This window comes from Lactuca virosa, chromosome 4, assembly GCF_052849685.1.
Source record: "Lactuca virosa cultivar CGN04683 chromosome 4, Lactuca_virosa_CGN04683_v6, whole genome shotgun sequence".
Taxonomy (NCBI): domain Eukaryota; kingdom Viridiplantae; phylum Streptophyta; class Magnoliopsida; order Asterales; family Asteraceae; genus Lactuca; species Lactuca virosa.
Genome location: NC_136429.1, coordinates 442,682,300 through 442,695,170, shown reverse-complemented (window position 1 = coordinate 442,695,170; position 12,871 = coordinate 442,682,300). Strand labels below are relative to the sequence as shown.

Genomic DNA, 12,871 nt, shown 5'->3' with positions numbered 1-12,871 from the left:
TATTATATTAATAAAATTCAATTTTTACAATTTTAGGACCATATTGCCCCCGTACACTGTTATTATATTAATAAAATTTAATTTTTACAGTTTTAGGTCCATATTGCACCTGCAAACTGTTTTTATTGGGTAGATTTTGATCCATCGGTGAGAATTGTCAATAGATGTCAAGGTGAAGGGAACAAAAGTATTTTGCTAAAACTTTTGATTATGGTCATTTGGGCAATAAAATGGTTAACATTTGTAACTCAGAAAGACAATAAAATCTTTCTGTTATTTCCAATTCTTTGGCGTTTCCAGCCCCGCAAAGCGGGGTTCTTCCTTAGTTTTAAAATAATTTTCCACATTTTCCGGGAGAAGAGGAAAATGACGGTACGTCGCCTTTCTCATTTGTGTTTACAAGTTACAACCACGGAATTGACTTTTTCTTTTTTCTGAATTAACGAGTTATGTAATAAATTGAGGCAAGCTTTGAGAAAGGGAGTTGATACTTCCAGTTTTTTATTTTATGCGTCCACTTAAAATTAAAATTAAAATTAAAATTAAAATGTTATGGCATTTTTGCCCTTATTGCTAATTTAATGTGAAAAAGATAAATGGGTTATATCTTGCTCCTTATCTTTGCCGGAAAACACCATCACGGCCACCATTGTAAGCCCCTGTTCTAACATTGAGATCTGCACGACCCTATTTCTTGTTCACTCTTTCATCCGATCATCTTCTACATTCCACCAACTGCCATCAAACACTCGTCACCCCAGCCAACATGCCATCATTCACATCCAGCCACCATCACCCAACAGTTGATAGCCGGCGATAAGTTCATCATCTTCTCCCAAGAACACCGTCATCACCAACACAATCATCTCACGCCACACACCATTCCCACGCAGCCTTCATCGTCTTCTTGATCAGACCCAGTTGAACACAACTTTCATCATACACATGAACAATCATCACAATTCCACTTCAGGCCATTACCATCATCATCGCCACCCATGCTCGCTCTATATTGGCTTCATCTTCACCAACATCATCACACCTGCAACAAGCAACCAAATCACCATGTACAACCCCCTTTGTTTTTCAAATAATCACCATACATGTATGTTTATTTGATTGAAATGAATATGAACAAAATCACATCTTATATATAAGAGATAATATAGTGATTATATATAATCAGTTTGTATTTATCCATTTCAGCCTCCGGTGATTCAAAGCTATCAGATAATAGAATGCCAACAGTAGAATTGTTGGTGCTTTCACCAGTGTTATTACAAGTCTGAAAGTATTCAAATTTGCTGATTTAAAAAAGGCTAAAAGAAAGTTTAGTTAAGATTTGGGTATAGATGATTTCGGATTCAGTCCATTCACGCCATCCAAAAGCGAAGCAGAGATCAGGATTAGGGGTGGCAATTGTTGACACGAGACGACAAAAATATACGACACGAAATGAATTTGGGACGAAACTGAAATTCGAATTCGTGTTCGTGTTAAGTGTAAAAAACACGATGTCGTGTTTGTGTTTAACATTTGACACGAAATTGACACGATTAGCATTTATTTGTCGTGTTTTTCGTGTTTGTCGTGTTTATCGTGTTATGTATGATTAAATATTAATTAAATAAACTAACTTTTTTATTATGTTATCTTTGTCGTGTCGTGTCGTGTTTGTCGTTTTTTAATCGGTTCGTTTTCGTGTTAATTAAAAAAACACGACATCGTGTAGTGTCGTGTTCGTGTTATATAAAACATTGTCGTGTCGTGTCGTGTCAGACAAAAACACGACACGATGACCCGATTTGCCACCCCTAATCAGGATAGAGACTTGCACACACAGTTGGAGCATCGATTGGGGATGGGTCTCGGTTTTATTGAAGGTGTATCTAGGGATCGATTCAGAACGGGGACCGATTACGAAGGGGGGTCGGCGACTTGGAAGAAGTGATCGAGGTTTCTTGTATGACGACTAGGGTCAATGAAGAAAACGACGTTTGGTATCTTTTCACTTTTTTCATATTTTTGAAAATTAAAAAGAAGGGCAAAAATGTCAAAATACTATGATATCAAGTGGATGAATAAAATACTCCAGTGGAAATATCAGGACCCTTTGACAAAAAAATATTATTAATTTTTTAAGTGATTTGTATATAAAAAAATTATACTTTCGTATAATATTTTAAAACATAAATTTTTATATATTAAAGAAATTATTATGTACTAACCAATTTCCTTATTAGTTATCATCTTACTTTTATAGAAAAACTCGTTTATATTTATAAAAGCTTTTAGAAAAGCCATTACATGAATAATTAAAAAAAACAATTTATTTGACGTGATAAAATTGGTTAGTAGGTTTTAGAAGCTTAGTTAACAAATTTTATTGAGATGACATTCATGTGACGAATATATGGCTACATTATATATGGCTACATTACATAAGCAAAATCAAGTATATCAAATAGGTTTCTCTTTTTTCACTAATCGGTTGACACCTTTCTACCATGAATTCTTTAATAGTTGGGAACCAAGAAAACTCTTTAGATGAAATTACAACAAGTGTGGAGTTCGAGTAAAAAGATGTACATCTTGGACATATTTCAACTAATACAAAAGTTTTTATGGCCCCATAAAGTTCAAGTAACACTTGAAATTGTTTAAATCTAAGAGTTAGTTTCATAATTAAGTAGGGTGTTTTTTTCAGAAAATAAATTTTCTCCTTTTATATGTGCGGACGGGCTGAGATTACAATAAAAGACTGTTTGTTTTTTAGAAGACAAAAGATAGTCAAATGTTTGTTTGACCTTTTTTTTAATTACAAAGAAGTAAAAATAGCTTCTGAACTTGGAAAACAATCTGTAACACCAATCCTAATAAGCTTTTCACACTTCTCCTCCACCGACCCCCGTTGTTCACTCCTCCACCCTATTAGCCCATTATCAGAAAACCTTCTCGCCAGTTACCGATCTCTCTATTCTTTCTTTCCATCTTGTCTCTCTTCTCTCGTCTCTCTTTCCATCTTTCTACTTTTCTCTTTCTCTCTTTCTATCTCTCCCCCCCCTCTCTCTCTCCTTCTACTTGCGTCTCTCCCCTATTCTCTCTTGTCTCTCGTCACTCTTTCCCTCTTGCCTCTCTTTGTAACACCCGAAACCCTAAGGTACAAAAATCCATTCTTTTATTTTGCATTGTGAGGGTCCTCACGACGTGAGATCTTGGGGATCACGTCGTGAGTGACCATTGACCTGCTAACCCACGTTTTTGGAAACTCACGACGTGAGGCATAAGGTCTCACGACGTGAATGCGGATTAATGACCCAAAACCCTAATTTCCGGGTACTTAAGTGAATGAGAGGCTAGGTTCATCCATCCTCAGCCTCTCACACCCTCTAAGCCTCTGGAAAACCCTAATCTCGACCCTCTTAAAGCTCTTAAGTATTTTTGAGAACTTTGAAGCATTCTTTGGTGGTTTTTAGCTACTTAAAGTGGAAGAAGACCTTGGTTGAGCAACCTTTTGGCATTTTGGCTTCCACCTTGCAATCTCTTGGAGCTTTTGGACCATTGTAAGTCATAATGCTTGGACATTTCTACCGTTTTCATTCTAGATCTAAGTTATAAGCTCTTTTTTGCATGTTTGGGTGGGATTGCTTGCATGGGGTCCATAAAGTTGGAAATTTTATGGATCATCGACTCATTCTCTTCAATTTAGTCTTTGGATTTGAGTTTTGGTGAAGTTTGGGACTCCAAGTTTGAGTCTAGGTCTCATTTTCCCCACTTTTGGTCTAGTAAGAGTTTCAGTCATACATTGGACATGCATGACTGAAAAGCCTCGATTTTTATCATCTTTTGGGTAAAGGAAGACCTCTTGGAAAGTCCCAAGTCATGGTTGCAGGGGATAAGAGCTTAATGTTTTGAGCTGGCCTGTACCGATCTCACGACGTGAGGTTTAGGACCGTCACGACGTGAGAAAGTTGGCCATCCCGTCTGTTTTGTTTAGATTGGACCACGGCGTGACTCAAGGTTGGGTCACGACGTGAAGGATACTGGAATCTTCTTGATGAGTTGAGTTGACTCGCTGAGTCGGGACTGAGTCGAGTCGGTACCCACGATGTGACCAAGGTCTAGTCACGACGTGGGGACCCGTTGTTGGGGTTGAACCGTTAATTTTAGGGTCATGATGGGTTTGGGCCCAATATGGAAAATGTTGGAAAAAGTGTCTAAGTTCATAACTATAATTGGTATGTACTTGACACGATAATAGCATGGTCCATTTGGGTTGCATTCATCAAAGCAATATGTTAGAAAGGATATTTGGGTAAGAGGTTAATTATGATTTATTAATATATTATAAGTATAATATATTAATTGAGGAATCATATTATTTAATTAGTATTGATTAAGAATCAATTTAAGAATTAGTTTAGTGATCAAAAGAGACTAATTAAATTGATACATATGAGTTGGGCTAATAATCCATGGTTTGATTTGTGATGGGCTTATGGGTTAATCCACGAAGTATTTATCCAAATCAAATAGATGGATCATAAGCTTATGAGTATGGATTAGGGTTACACATGACCCTTGATATTCTACAGGCACACACACATACACACACACACACAGATATATATATATATATATATATATATATATATATATATATATATATATATATATATATATATATATATATATATATATATATATATATATATGCTAAAATCGGTGACACCTTGCATTCCAAGAAGTAGAATCCGATTTATAGTCTCCTAAATCTCTCCATATTCATCATAATTGTTCTTGGTGTTTTGTGATTCCATTTGAGGCATCACACTTGGGGTGCTAAGCTTTCTTGAGGCCAAGTCATTCAAGCTACCACACAAGGTAATATTCTAACTAGTTTTTATGATTCAAGTATCACCTTGCATGCTAGTTTAGGCTTCATGCTTTGGAAAATGTTTATTGCATGTATAATTAGAGAAAACTTAGATCCAAAGTATTAGGGTTGTATGTGCACCATAGGATTGTTAGAGTACATAAAACCCAACAGTGGTATCAGAGCAATGGGTGTTTTCTATTATATTGATGCAATTGTGTGATTTTCAAAAGCTGAAAAATGACAATTCTGGATTCTGCCAGGCCTACTCAACGAGTCCATGTATGAACTCGACGAGTAGGTGCCTTATGATGATGAACTCGTCGATTTCATAAGTGCACTCGACGAGTTGGACAGTCAGTGGGCAGAATTTTTGAGTTTTTGGCCTGTTTTGGGTTAGGAACATTACCACAAACTGTTTTGGTTCATAAAATTCGATTTTAATGATATGGTAATGTCTATCCCCATCCAATAGCATGATGTTTTTCAAATTCTAAGACAACTACTTGTTTTTGTGATATATTAGTTATTTGTAAAATTTGAAGTTATCATGCACTATGAATCAAATTAGGTTAAATTGGTAAATGATCTTCATATCATAATTGGATTACTTAAATTTGATCTATATGTGTTCTTGAAAAGTTCCATGACTTGTCCTTAAGTTATGGAATATGAAAAGTCTTTATTTATGAAATCATTAACTAATGTAAGTTATAGAATTCTAAGAGTCTTGAAAGGTTTCATAACTTGTACACAAGTTTGGAATTGGAAAGGTTTCATTCATGAAACATAAAAGTTCATAAGTTATGAATGTCAACGGTTTTGACAAGTTACAAAACTTGCCCTCAAGTTTTGGAACTTGAAAAAGTTACATTAATGAAACTTTAATTCCAAACCCTAGAATTTTAAAAGTTTAAAATTCAACCCTTATACTATTATAGTATTAAAGTTTAATACTTATATATCTGTATAAGACAAGTCAGTCTTACCGTTAGTAGGCCTCATTCACGAAGCCGGTCTATAAGGGGGGATATAAGGTTACTGCCTATAAAATGGTGGTTTAATGGGTGTCCACTCTCACCCACCGTTTCCTTGACTGGTGGATGGTCGTTAGCTGAACAGGTAGGATATGACACTAATTCTCATTAATAAGTATAATGAAAATTATTAAAGTAACTAAACTTTTATAAATTCCCAATCTTAGTTACTTTAGGAAAAATGTGAAAATGGTGCTATTCCATGAAATTGCACTTTGCACCTTGTTAAGTCGTTAGTGGAGCGTGTGTGGTTAACCGACACACTAATTTGGGACTGACAATGTGTGGCAAAGGGTAGCTTGGTGTTAATCATAGATCAATGGAGCATGTGTGGTTAACCGACACATTGATTGGGTGATTTGTAACATCGAGAGTACCAAGCTAATTTGCATGGTTATTCACACCTTGTTTGTGATCCTCGGTATCCCAGTCACAAACTTGAAGGGCATAATCGAGATTTAAACATGCCATTGAAGAGTTCAATGAATCTCAAAAGAATCTACGAATTTCAATTCACTTAAAACCTAATCTTCAATTCCGTTTTTCATGGTGAAAATTGGTAAATCGTCATTTACCTACCTTCAAATATTCTACAGTTTGAATTACGACATCTCTCTTCCGAATTGTAGAATATTGTGTTGGGTCCTAGCCTTAATATTCCATTTTGGGTGTTATATTAAGGATCCTTATCTAATCTAAACTTTGTCTTTCTTTTCAGATGTCTACTTCAAACAATACTTCCAACCCAATCCCTTCCGGCTCTTTCTCCATCATGAACTTATGTGGGAGGGTCATCTTCGATGGATCGAATTTCAATGATTGGATTCGAAACATCCGGATGGCTATTCGTTATGAGGACAAAGAATATGTCCTTGATAAAGAGCTTAATGTTGGGTTTTGTATACTACAACATCCTATGGTGCACATACAACCTTAGAAGCTTTGGATCTATGTTTTCACTAATTATACATGCAAATGGTTTCCAAAGCTTTAAGCTTATTACTAGTATGCCATTGAAATAAACAATATGTAATACTAGTTAGGGTGACATACCTTTTATGTAGCTTTAAACCTTGATGAATTTGGCCTTAAAGAGCTTAGCCCCAATAGTGTGGAAACCTCAAATGGAATCACAACACATCAGGAACAAAGATGGCTCTTGAGAGAGAATCTTCATGAACCAAAAACACCTCCAAGCCCTCCAAGAACATGTCTAGGCGTTTTTTTAGCTAAGGAGTACATATTTATATGTTGGATTCCAAGGGTCATGGGTATAACCCAAATCCATACCCATTGGTTTTATGATCTATGGTTCATGTGGCCCAACCCTTTATGTATCCATACATAAACTTGGTCCAACATGGATCATAAGCCCAACACATATAATTATAACTAATTACCATAATTAGTCCTCATACATTTAATTAGTCTCTTTTGATCACTAAATTAATTCTTGATCAATACTAATTAAAACATATGATTTCATATTAATATATTATAACTTATAATATATTAATAAATCATATATAACCTTTCTTTCAAGAGTCCATCCTAACAAATTGACCAGATGATATGCAACCCAAATGGACCATGCTAATCTCGGGTCAAGTACATACCAATAATAGTTATGGGCTTAGACATCTAATCCAACAGTCTCCCACTTGGATAAGTCTAAAACTATTATTGCAAGTACGACTCCAAAACCCGACTAGCAATCATAGCTCTTAAAAGCCGTTGTCGAACTTTGACCTAGTCAATGACATGTCCATTAGATAAGGGATCATATATTCCTCCATTCTAGATACCATATGGACTGAGACATGGATTATAATCATACTCTCTGTCCATCTGTTGTTTACCAATTTCCGATTTATGACGACCGACTAATTGAACAAATCAAATCAGTCCAGGCCCGGCCGAGCACTTACGGTTGTCATCACTAAATCATCGAGGGGCCCACATACATCGCTTTTATTCCTCAAAGGGTAAAAGGAATGGATAAACTTCGACTCATATGCTTGCTCTATTTACTCATCAAATCACACACAACAATATGTTTTATAACACCAAGTTACTAGTGCGTTTTCACATTATCAATGTGCAACTGACTTGTAGACTACAACTCATATCTCTCAGTTTGATGAATATAAGATATTTCCTCGCTATCGCTATCGATAACCTTGCTCTTGATAGGATCTTATAAGTGTGTGACGGATCGCCAAGGTCCATATATTAGTCGTTAGTTGTTTATGATCACCATATTAATCGTTGATCCCTTTGCTCCTTTGCTGCTATTAACACAACGTGTCTCATCTTTTTAGCCATTGATGTTTCGGATCGCCATATTGTTGATCCGTGAAAAATGGATACGGATTGCCAACATCAGCTCATCGACGGATTATCAGTGTGGCTTGCATTAATTCTCCTATCTGTTTCGGTTATAAATCACACAATTCAAGTTCATCCGACGTTTAGACGAATCTAATTCGGTCTGACTTTTTGACCATCTAATTTACCCAATCTAAATTGGACTCGTTATGCCCCACCATAGTATGTTACCCCGATCAGTTATGAGGCATGCTACAATTTAGAATTTAGTTCCGACCATTGAAAAAAATATTATTTTTATTAAAATTAATTTTTTAAGTTTTTTATTTTTTATTTTTTATTTTTTTATTAACTTGGTTTTAAGTATGTATTTTTTTGTAACTTTTTGTATTTTTGTGTTAACTTCTTTTAACATTTTTAAAAAAAAAAATTAAAATTTATAAATATATTATACTATATTACAATTTTGGCCTTTGTTATATTTTTATTATTAAAAGTAATTTTTTTAAGTTTTTTTTTTATTTTCAAATTTTTAGTTTTTTTAGTCAAAAATTGGTTGAGTTTTTAGTTTTCTTTTTATTTTTTTCGCATTTATTTTTTTTTTTAATTAATTTGGTATCTTTTTTTTGACATTTTTCAAAAGATGTAAAACTTATGAATACATTAGAGTCAATGTTGTAAAAGACGTTCGACGGTAGCTCGGCGGTGGACTGTGGTCAAGGCCTCAAGGGATTAATCGGCTAGGCAGGGATTAATCGTTTACCATTAATTATTAAGAAAATTGTTAAAAAGTTAATAAATCTAACACAAAAAAGCAATCCTATGATATATTATGGTTGCTTTGGGAGAAGGGAAAATGGACCTTTTTTTAAACAACACGCCCTAATCCAGCTTCAAGGGACTTCTCCAGCTGGTGCAGTTCTTCGATGGCTAAAAGATGAAGCCCCTCCCCCCCTCAACCTCCTGTCTTTCATAAAAAAAATCATATCACAAAACAAACACACATAAAGCAAGTAAAATCACAGAATAACCTTAGGCTTTACAAGTTCATACACTCACCGTAAAACCATATATATAATATATTATAAAAAGAAATGGACAAAAATAATAACCTTAGAGTGAAATTATAAACTCACCTGCAACTCAAGTAATGGTTGGTCAAGCTTTTGGAGATTTTTTGAATGCGGGCTATGCCTTTCAAGTATTTCTTTCATGCTGGAGAACATCCCAAACATATAAATGGTTATCAATCAAACAATGATAAAAAAATATCTTATAGGCCTAGATTTGCTATAAAATAATAACTTGTTCCACGTTTCCAATAAAATCATTCTAAATGCTTGAAAAATGTTTGACAAAATGATTATCATTCAAACAATGATAAAAAAAAATACTTAACAGGTTAATGTTAATGCCAAATATGCTCAAAGCCTCAAACAGATTCAAAATATCCCTTGTAATGCTCAAACGAAATTATCTTCAATGAAATGCTAAAACAGATTCAGCCAAAGATGCTGAAACCAATTTGAATCAAATGCTAAAACAAAATCAGCTTAACCCTCTTTATAATCAGTAAATATAAAGAAGTAGAAGTGGAGACTAACCTTTGTAGACTACGAAATTGGTGTCGACGGGATTCTGGAGTGCTTCGAGGAGCAGATGACGTTGGAGGTGGAGCAGATGGCGCCGGAGGAGGAGCAGTCATGGAGGTCAAGAAGCTTCAGAAGGCGGCTGTTGTGGAAGCTTCAGAAAGCCGACGACTGGTGTGCTTCGAGGACGAGACGAGATGGACTACGACGACGTGAATGGAAGAAGAAGAAGATGTCAAGGTAATGGATGGAAGAAGAAGATGTCGGCATTCACTTCATTCTTTCGTTGTTCCTTGAGACGAGAGGGAGAAATTCATAAACGAAATAGATTGAATGCGATGGAATATATACTTCGGAAGGAACCCTAGCAGCAATTGCTACACTTTGACAATTTTGCCCTTAAAATGTTTTTAATTTACGTTGACCACAGTTGACCGTCTAGACCCGATTATGTCTGCCTAGACCCAATTATTTTCGGCTTTGACCGACTTTGACCACTTCCGATTATAGAGGCCGATTACTTATGAACGTTATCGGGGGAGGACCGTCAAGCGCCTAGGCGTCGATTAATCGGCCGCCTATGTTGGTACACGGGGCGTACGATGTACCGTGGACTTTTTTTTATTTGGGAAAATGACTTACCAGGGTAATCATCTTTTTCACGTTGTTCACATTTAGGTAACTTCTTTATTTTTATACATATTTGATCATTTAACTTGTTATATGTGTTCACATATTGTCATTGTCACCGACTATAGCATATGACAATGGTAATATTAATATGTGAACAAATTAAAAAGTTAAATGGTTAAATGTCTACAAAAAAAGAGAGTTGCCTAAATGTGAACAAAACGAAAAGTTAAATACTCTGATAAGTCATTTTCCTCACTTTTAATAACGATTTTATTTTTTATATTTGTTTGTATTATTTTTTTCAAACGTTATATTTAAAATATCCATAATTTCCTAAATATTAATTAAATAATGATCAATTTTAAACTTTATTTTTTAACTAATATATATGTTTTTGTTTTGTGAAATATTTTATATAGCCTCTTATAATTTTTTTTTCTTTTGTTTTTAAGTATATACAATATTTTTAAAGTAATTTGTATCTAACAATAAAATTAAATAAATTAAATATGTAACAATAAGTATGGAGGGTCTTTTAAAAAAATAAAAAGAAAATATTACTTAGCAAATAATAAAACAAAAAAAAACTATATAATGTAAATGTTTTAAAATTATTCCAGCTTTTTAATATTTTTTAATTAGAAGTTTATAAACTTTTAATTTTTTTAATACAATGTTTTAAATTAGTATTCAACGAAAGTATTTTAAAACTTTATAAAAAAATATTAAATTGTCATACAAAATCTATAAACACTTTAAAAATGTTGTTAAAGAAAGTTTAGAATAAATGTATGAAAGTTATAAAAAAATTGTATGAATAAAAAAAAAGAAAAAAAAAACTTGTAAGAAAATTTTAAAACATTTATAAAATATTTGGTTTAAAAACACTTGTATTAAAATTATATGAAAGTATAAAAGAAGTTTAAAAAAAATATAAGCAAAGTTTAAAACATTGTATTAGAAAAAACTATAAGAAAAAAATATCATAAAAATGTTGTAAGAAATTATAAAAAATCTTAAGATATTTGTAAAAAAAATTGTTCATATTTAGACAATTTTCTTTTTTTGTATACATTTGACCATTTAACTTGTTAAATGTTTTCACATATTAGCATTGTCACATACTATAGCAGGTGACAATGGTAATATGTGAACACATTCAACAAGTTAAATGGTCAAATGTGTACAAAAAAATGAAGTTGCCTAAATGTGAACAAGACGAAAAGGTAATTACCCTCGCAAGTCATTTTCTCTTTTTGATTTTGGGCTACTATAACGTCCCAAAAATCAAAGTATAACCAAAACATCCAAATACATCAGAGTCAAATAAAATGCGGAACCATGTGGTGTGTGCGATGCGATCACCCCGAGCTCTTCCCCTTGGATCTGGAAGTACCTAAAACATAAAATGAAAATCGTAAGTGTAACATCCATAAAAAATTATGAAAAATTTAAACTTTTTGAAACATTCCAAAACCATCATTGTTTACAAATAGTTTTCAACACAAGTTCGCTATCAGAGTAATCCCAAAATCATGAAACAAAAACACGAGGAGGTACACGATCACGCCTTCGCCTTTCCGCGATCCTATGAGGTACCTGAAACATGATCCAAAATTGTAAGCCCAAAGCTTAGTGAGTTCCCCCAAAAATACCAACACACATATAAAATAGCATATACAAATAACAGCATGTAATGGGTCCACAACTAACAGAATGGATTACCCCTAAGCCCACAACACAAGTCCGGTATGCCTTCCCGGCCCACAACTCATGTCTGGCTTGCTCCCCGACCAGTTCAGTCCTTAGACCGAATACCACTAAGCCCTCAGTACAAGTCTAGCATGCCCTTCCCGGCCCTCGGCTTGTATCTGGAATGCTCATGAGCCCTCAGTATGAGTATGGCATGCCCTACCCGGCCCTCAGCTCATATATGGTATGCCCCAAGGTTTGTTGGCAACATCACGGAGCAGTATAACCGCAACCCATCCTACACAATATGTTGACATATAACAGATAATATCATAAACAGATAACCATACAGACAGTACCACAAGTAGTCCTACAGATCTGCCTAAATAGCATGCATATCTAATCCATACCCAGCATATCCACAAATATCAGGTTATCAAACCAATGGGCCGGACTTGGTGCCTTCGACCCGAAAGTATTATGAGGAGAACTCACCTCACACTGCCGAATCACACTGAAAACCTCCGGCTGCTGGCTCACAAAAAATCCCGAACTATCACAGCAAAATAAACATCCAATTAATAATTGGATTACCATCCTTGACTAATAGCCCAAACTTAGGGTAAATGTCCATTCTAACCTTTCCTTAATTTGGCCAAGACCCAAGCCCAATTCTTGATCCAAAAGGCCCAAGATTATACAAGGGCCATAAGTGG

The 12,871-nt window shown here is 34.5% G+C and overlaps 1 long non-coding RNA gene across 1 annotated transcript; it reads right to left on the bottom strand.

The window, feature by feature from the left end:
- Positions 1-470: 470 nt before the first annotated feature.
- On the bottom strand, positions 471-10,127 carry LOC145169222 (uncharacterized). The gene is made up of 4 exons (XR_013742372.1): positions 9,846-10,127; positions 9,378-9,456; positions 9,104-9,204; positions 471-1,042 (listed from the first exon to the last, which is right to left on the bottom strand). It is a non-coding gene; the product is annotated as an uncharacterized LOC145169222 (long non-coding RNA).
- Between the last annotated feature and the right edge of the window lie 2,744 nt (positions 10,128-12,871).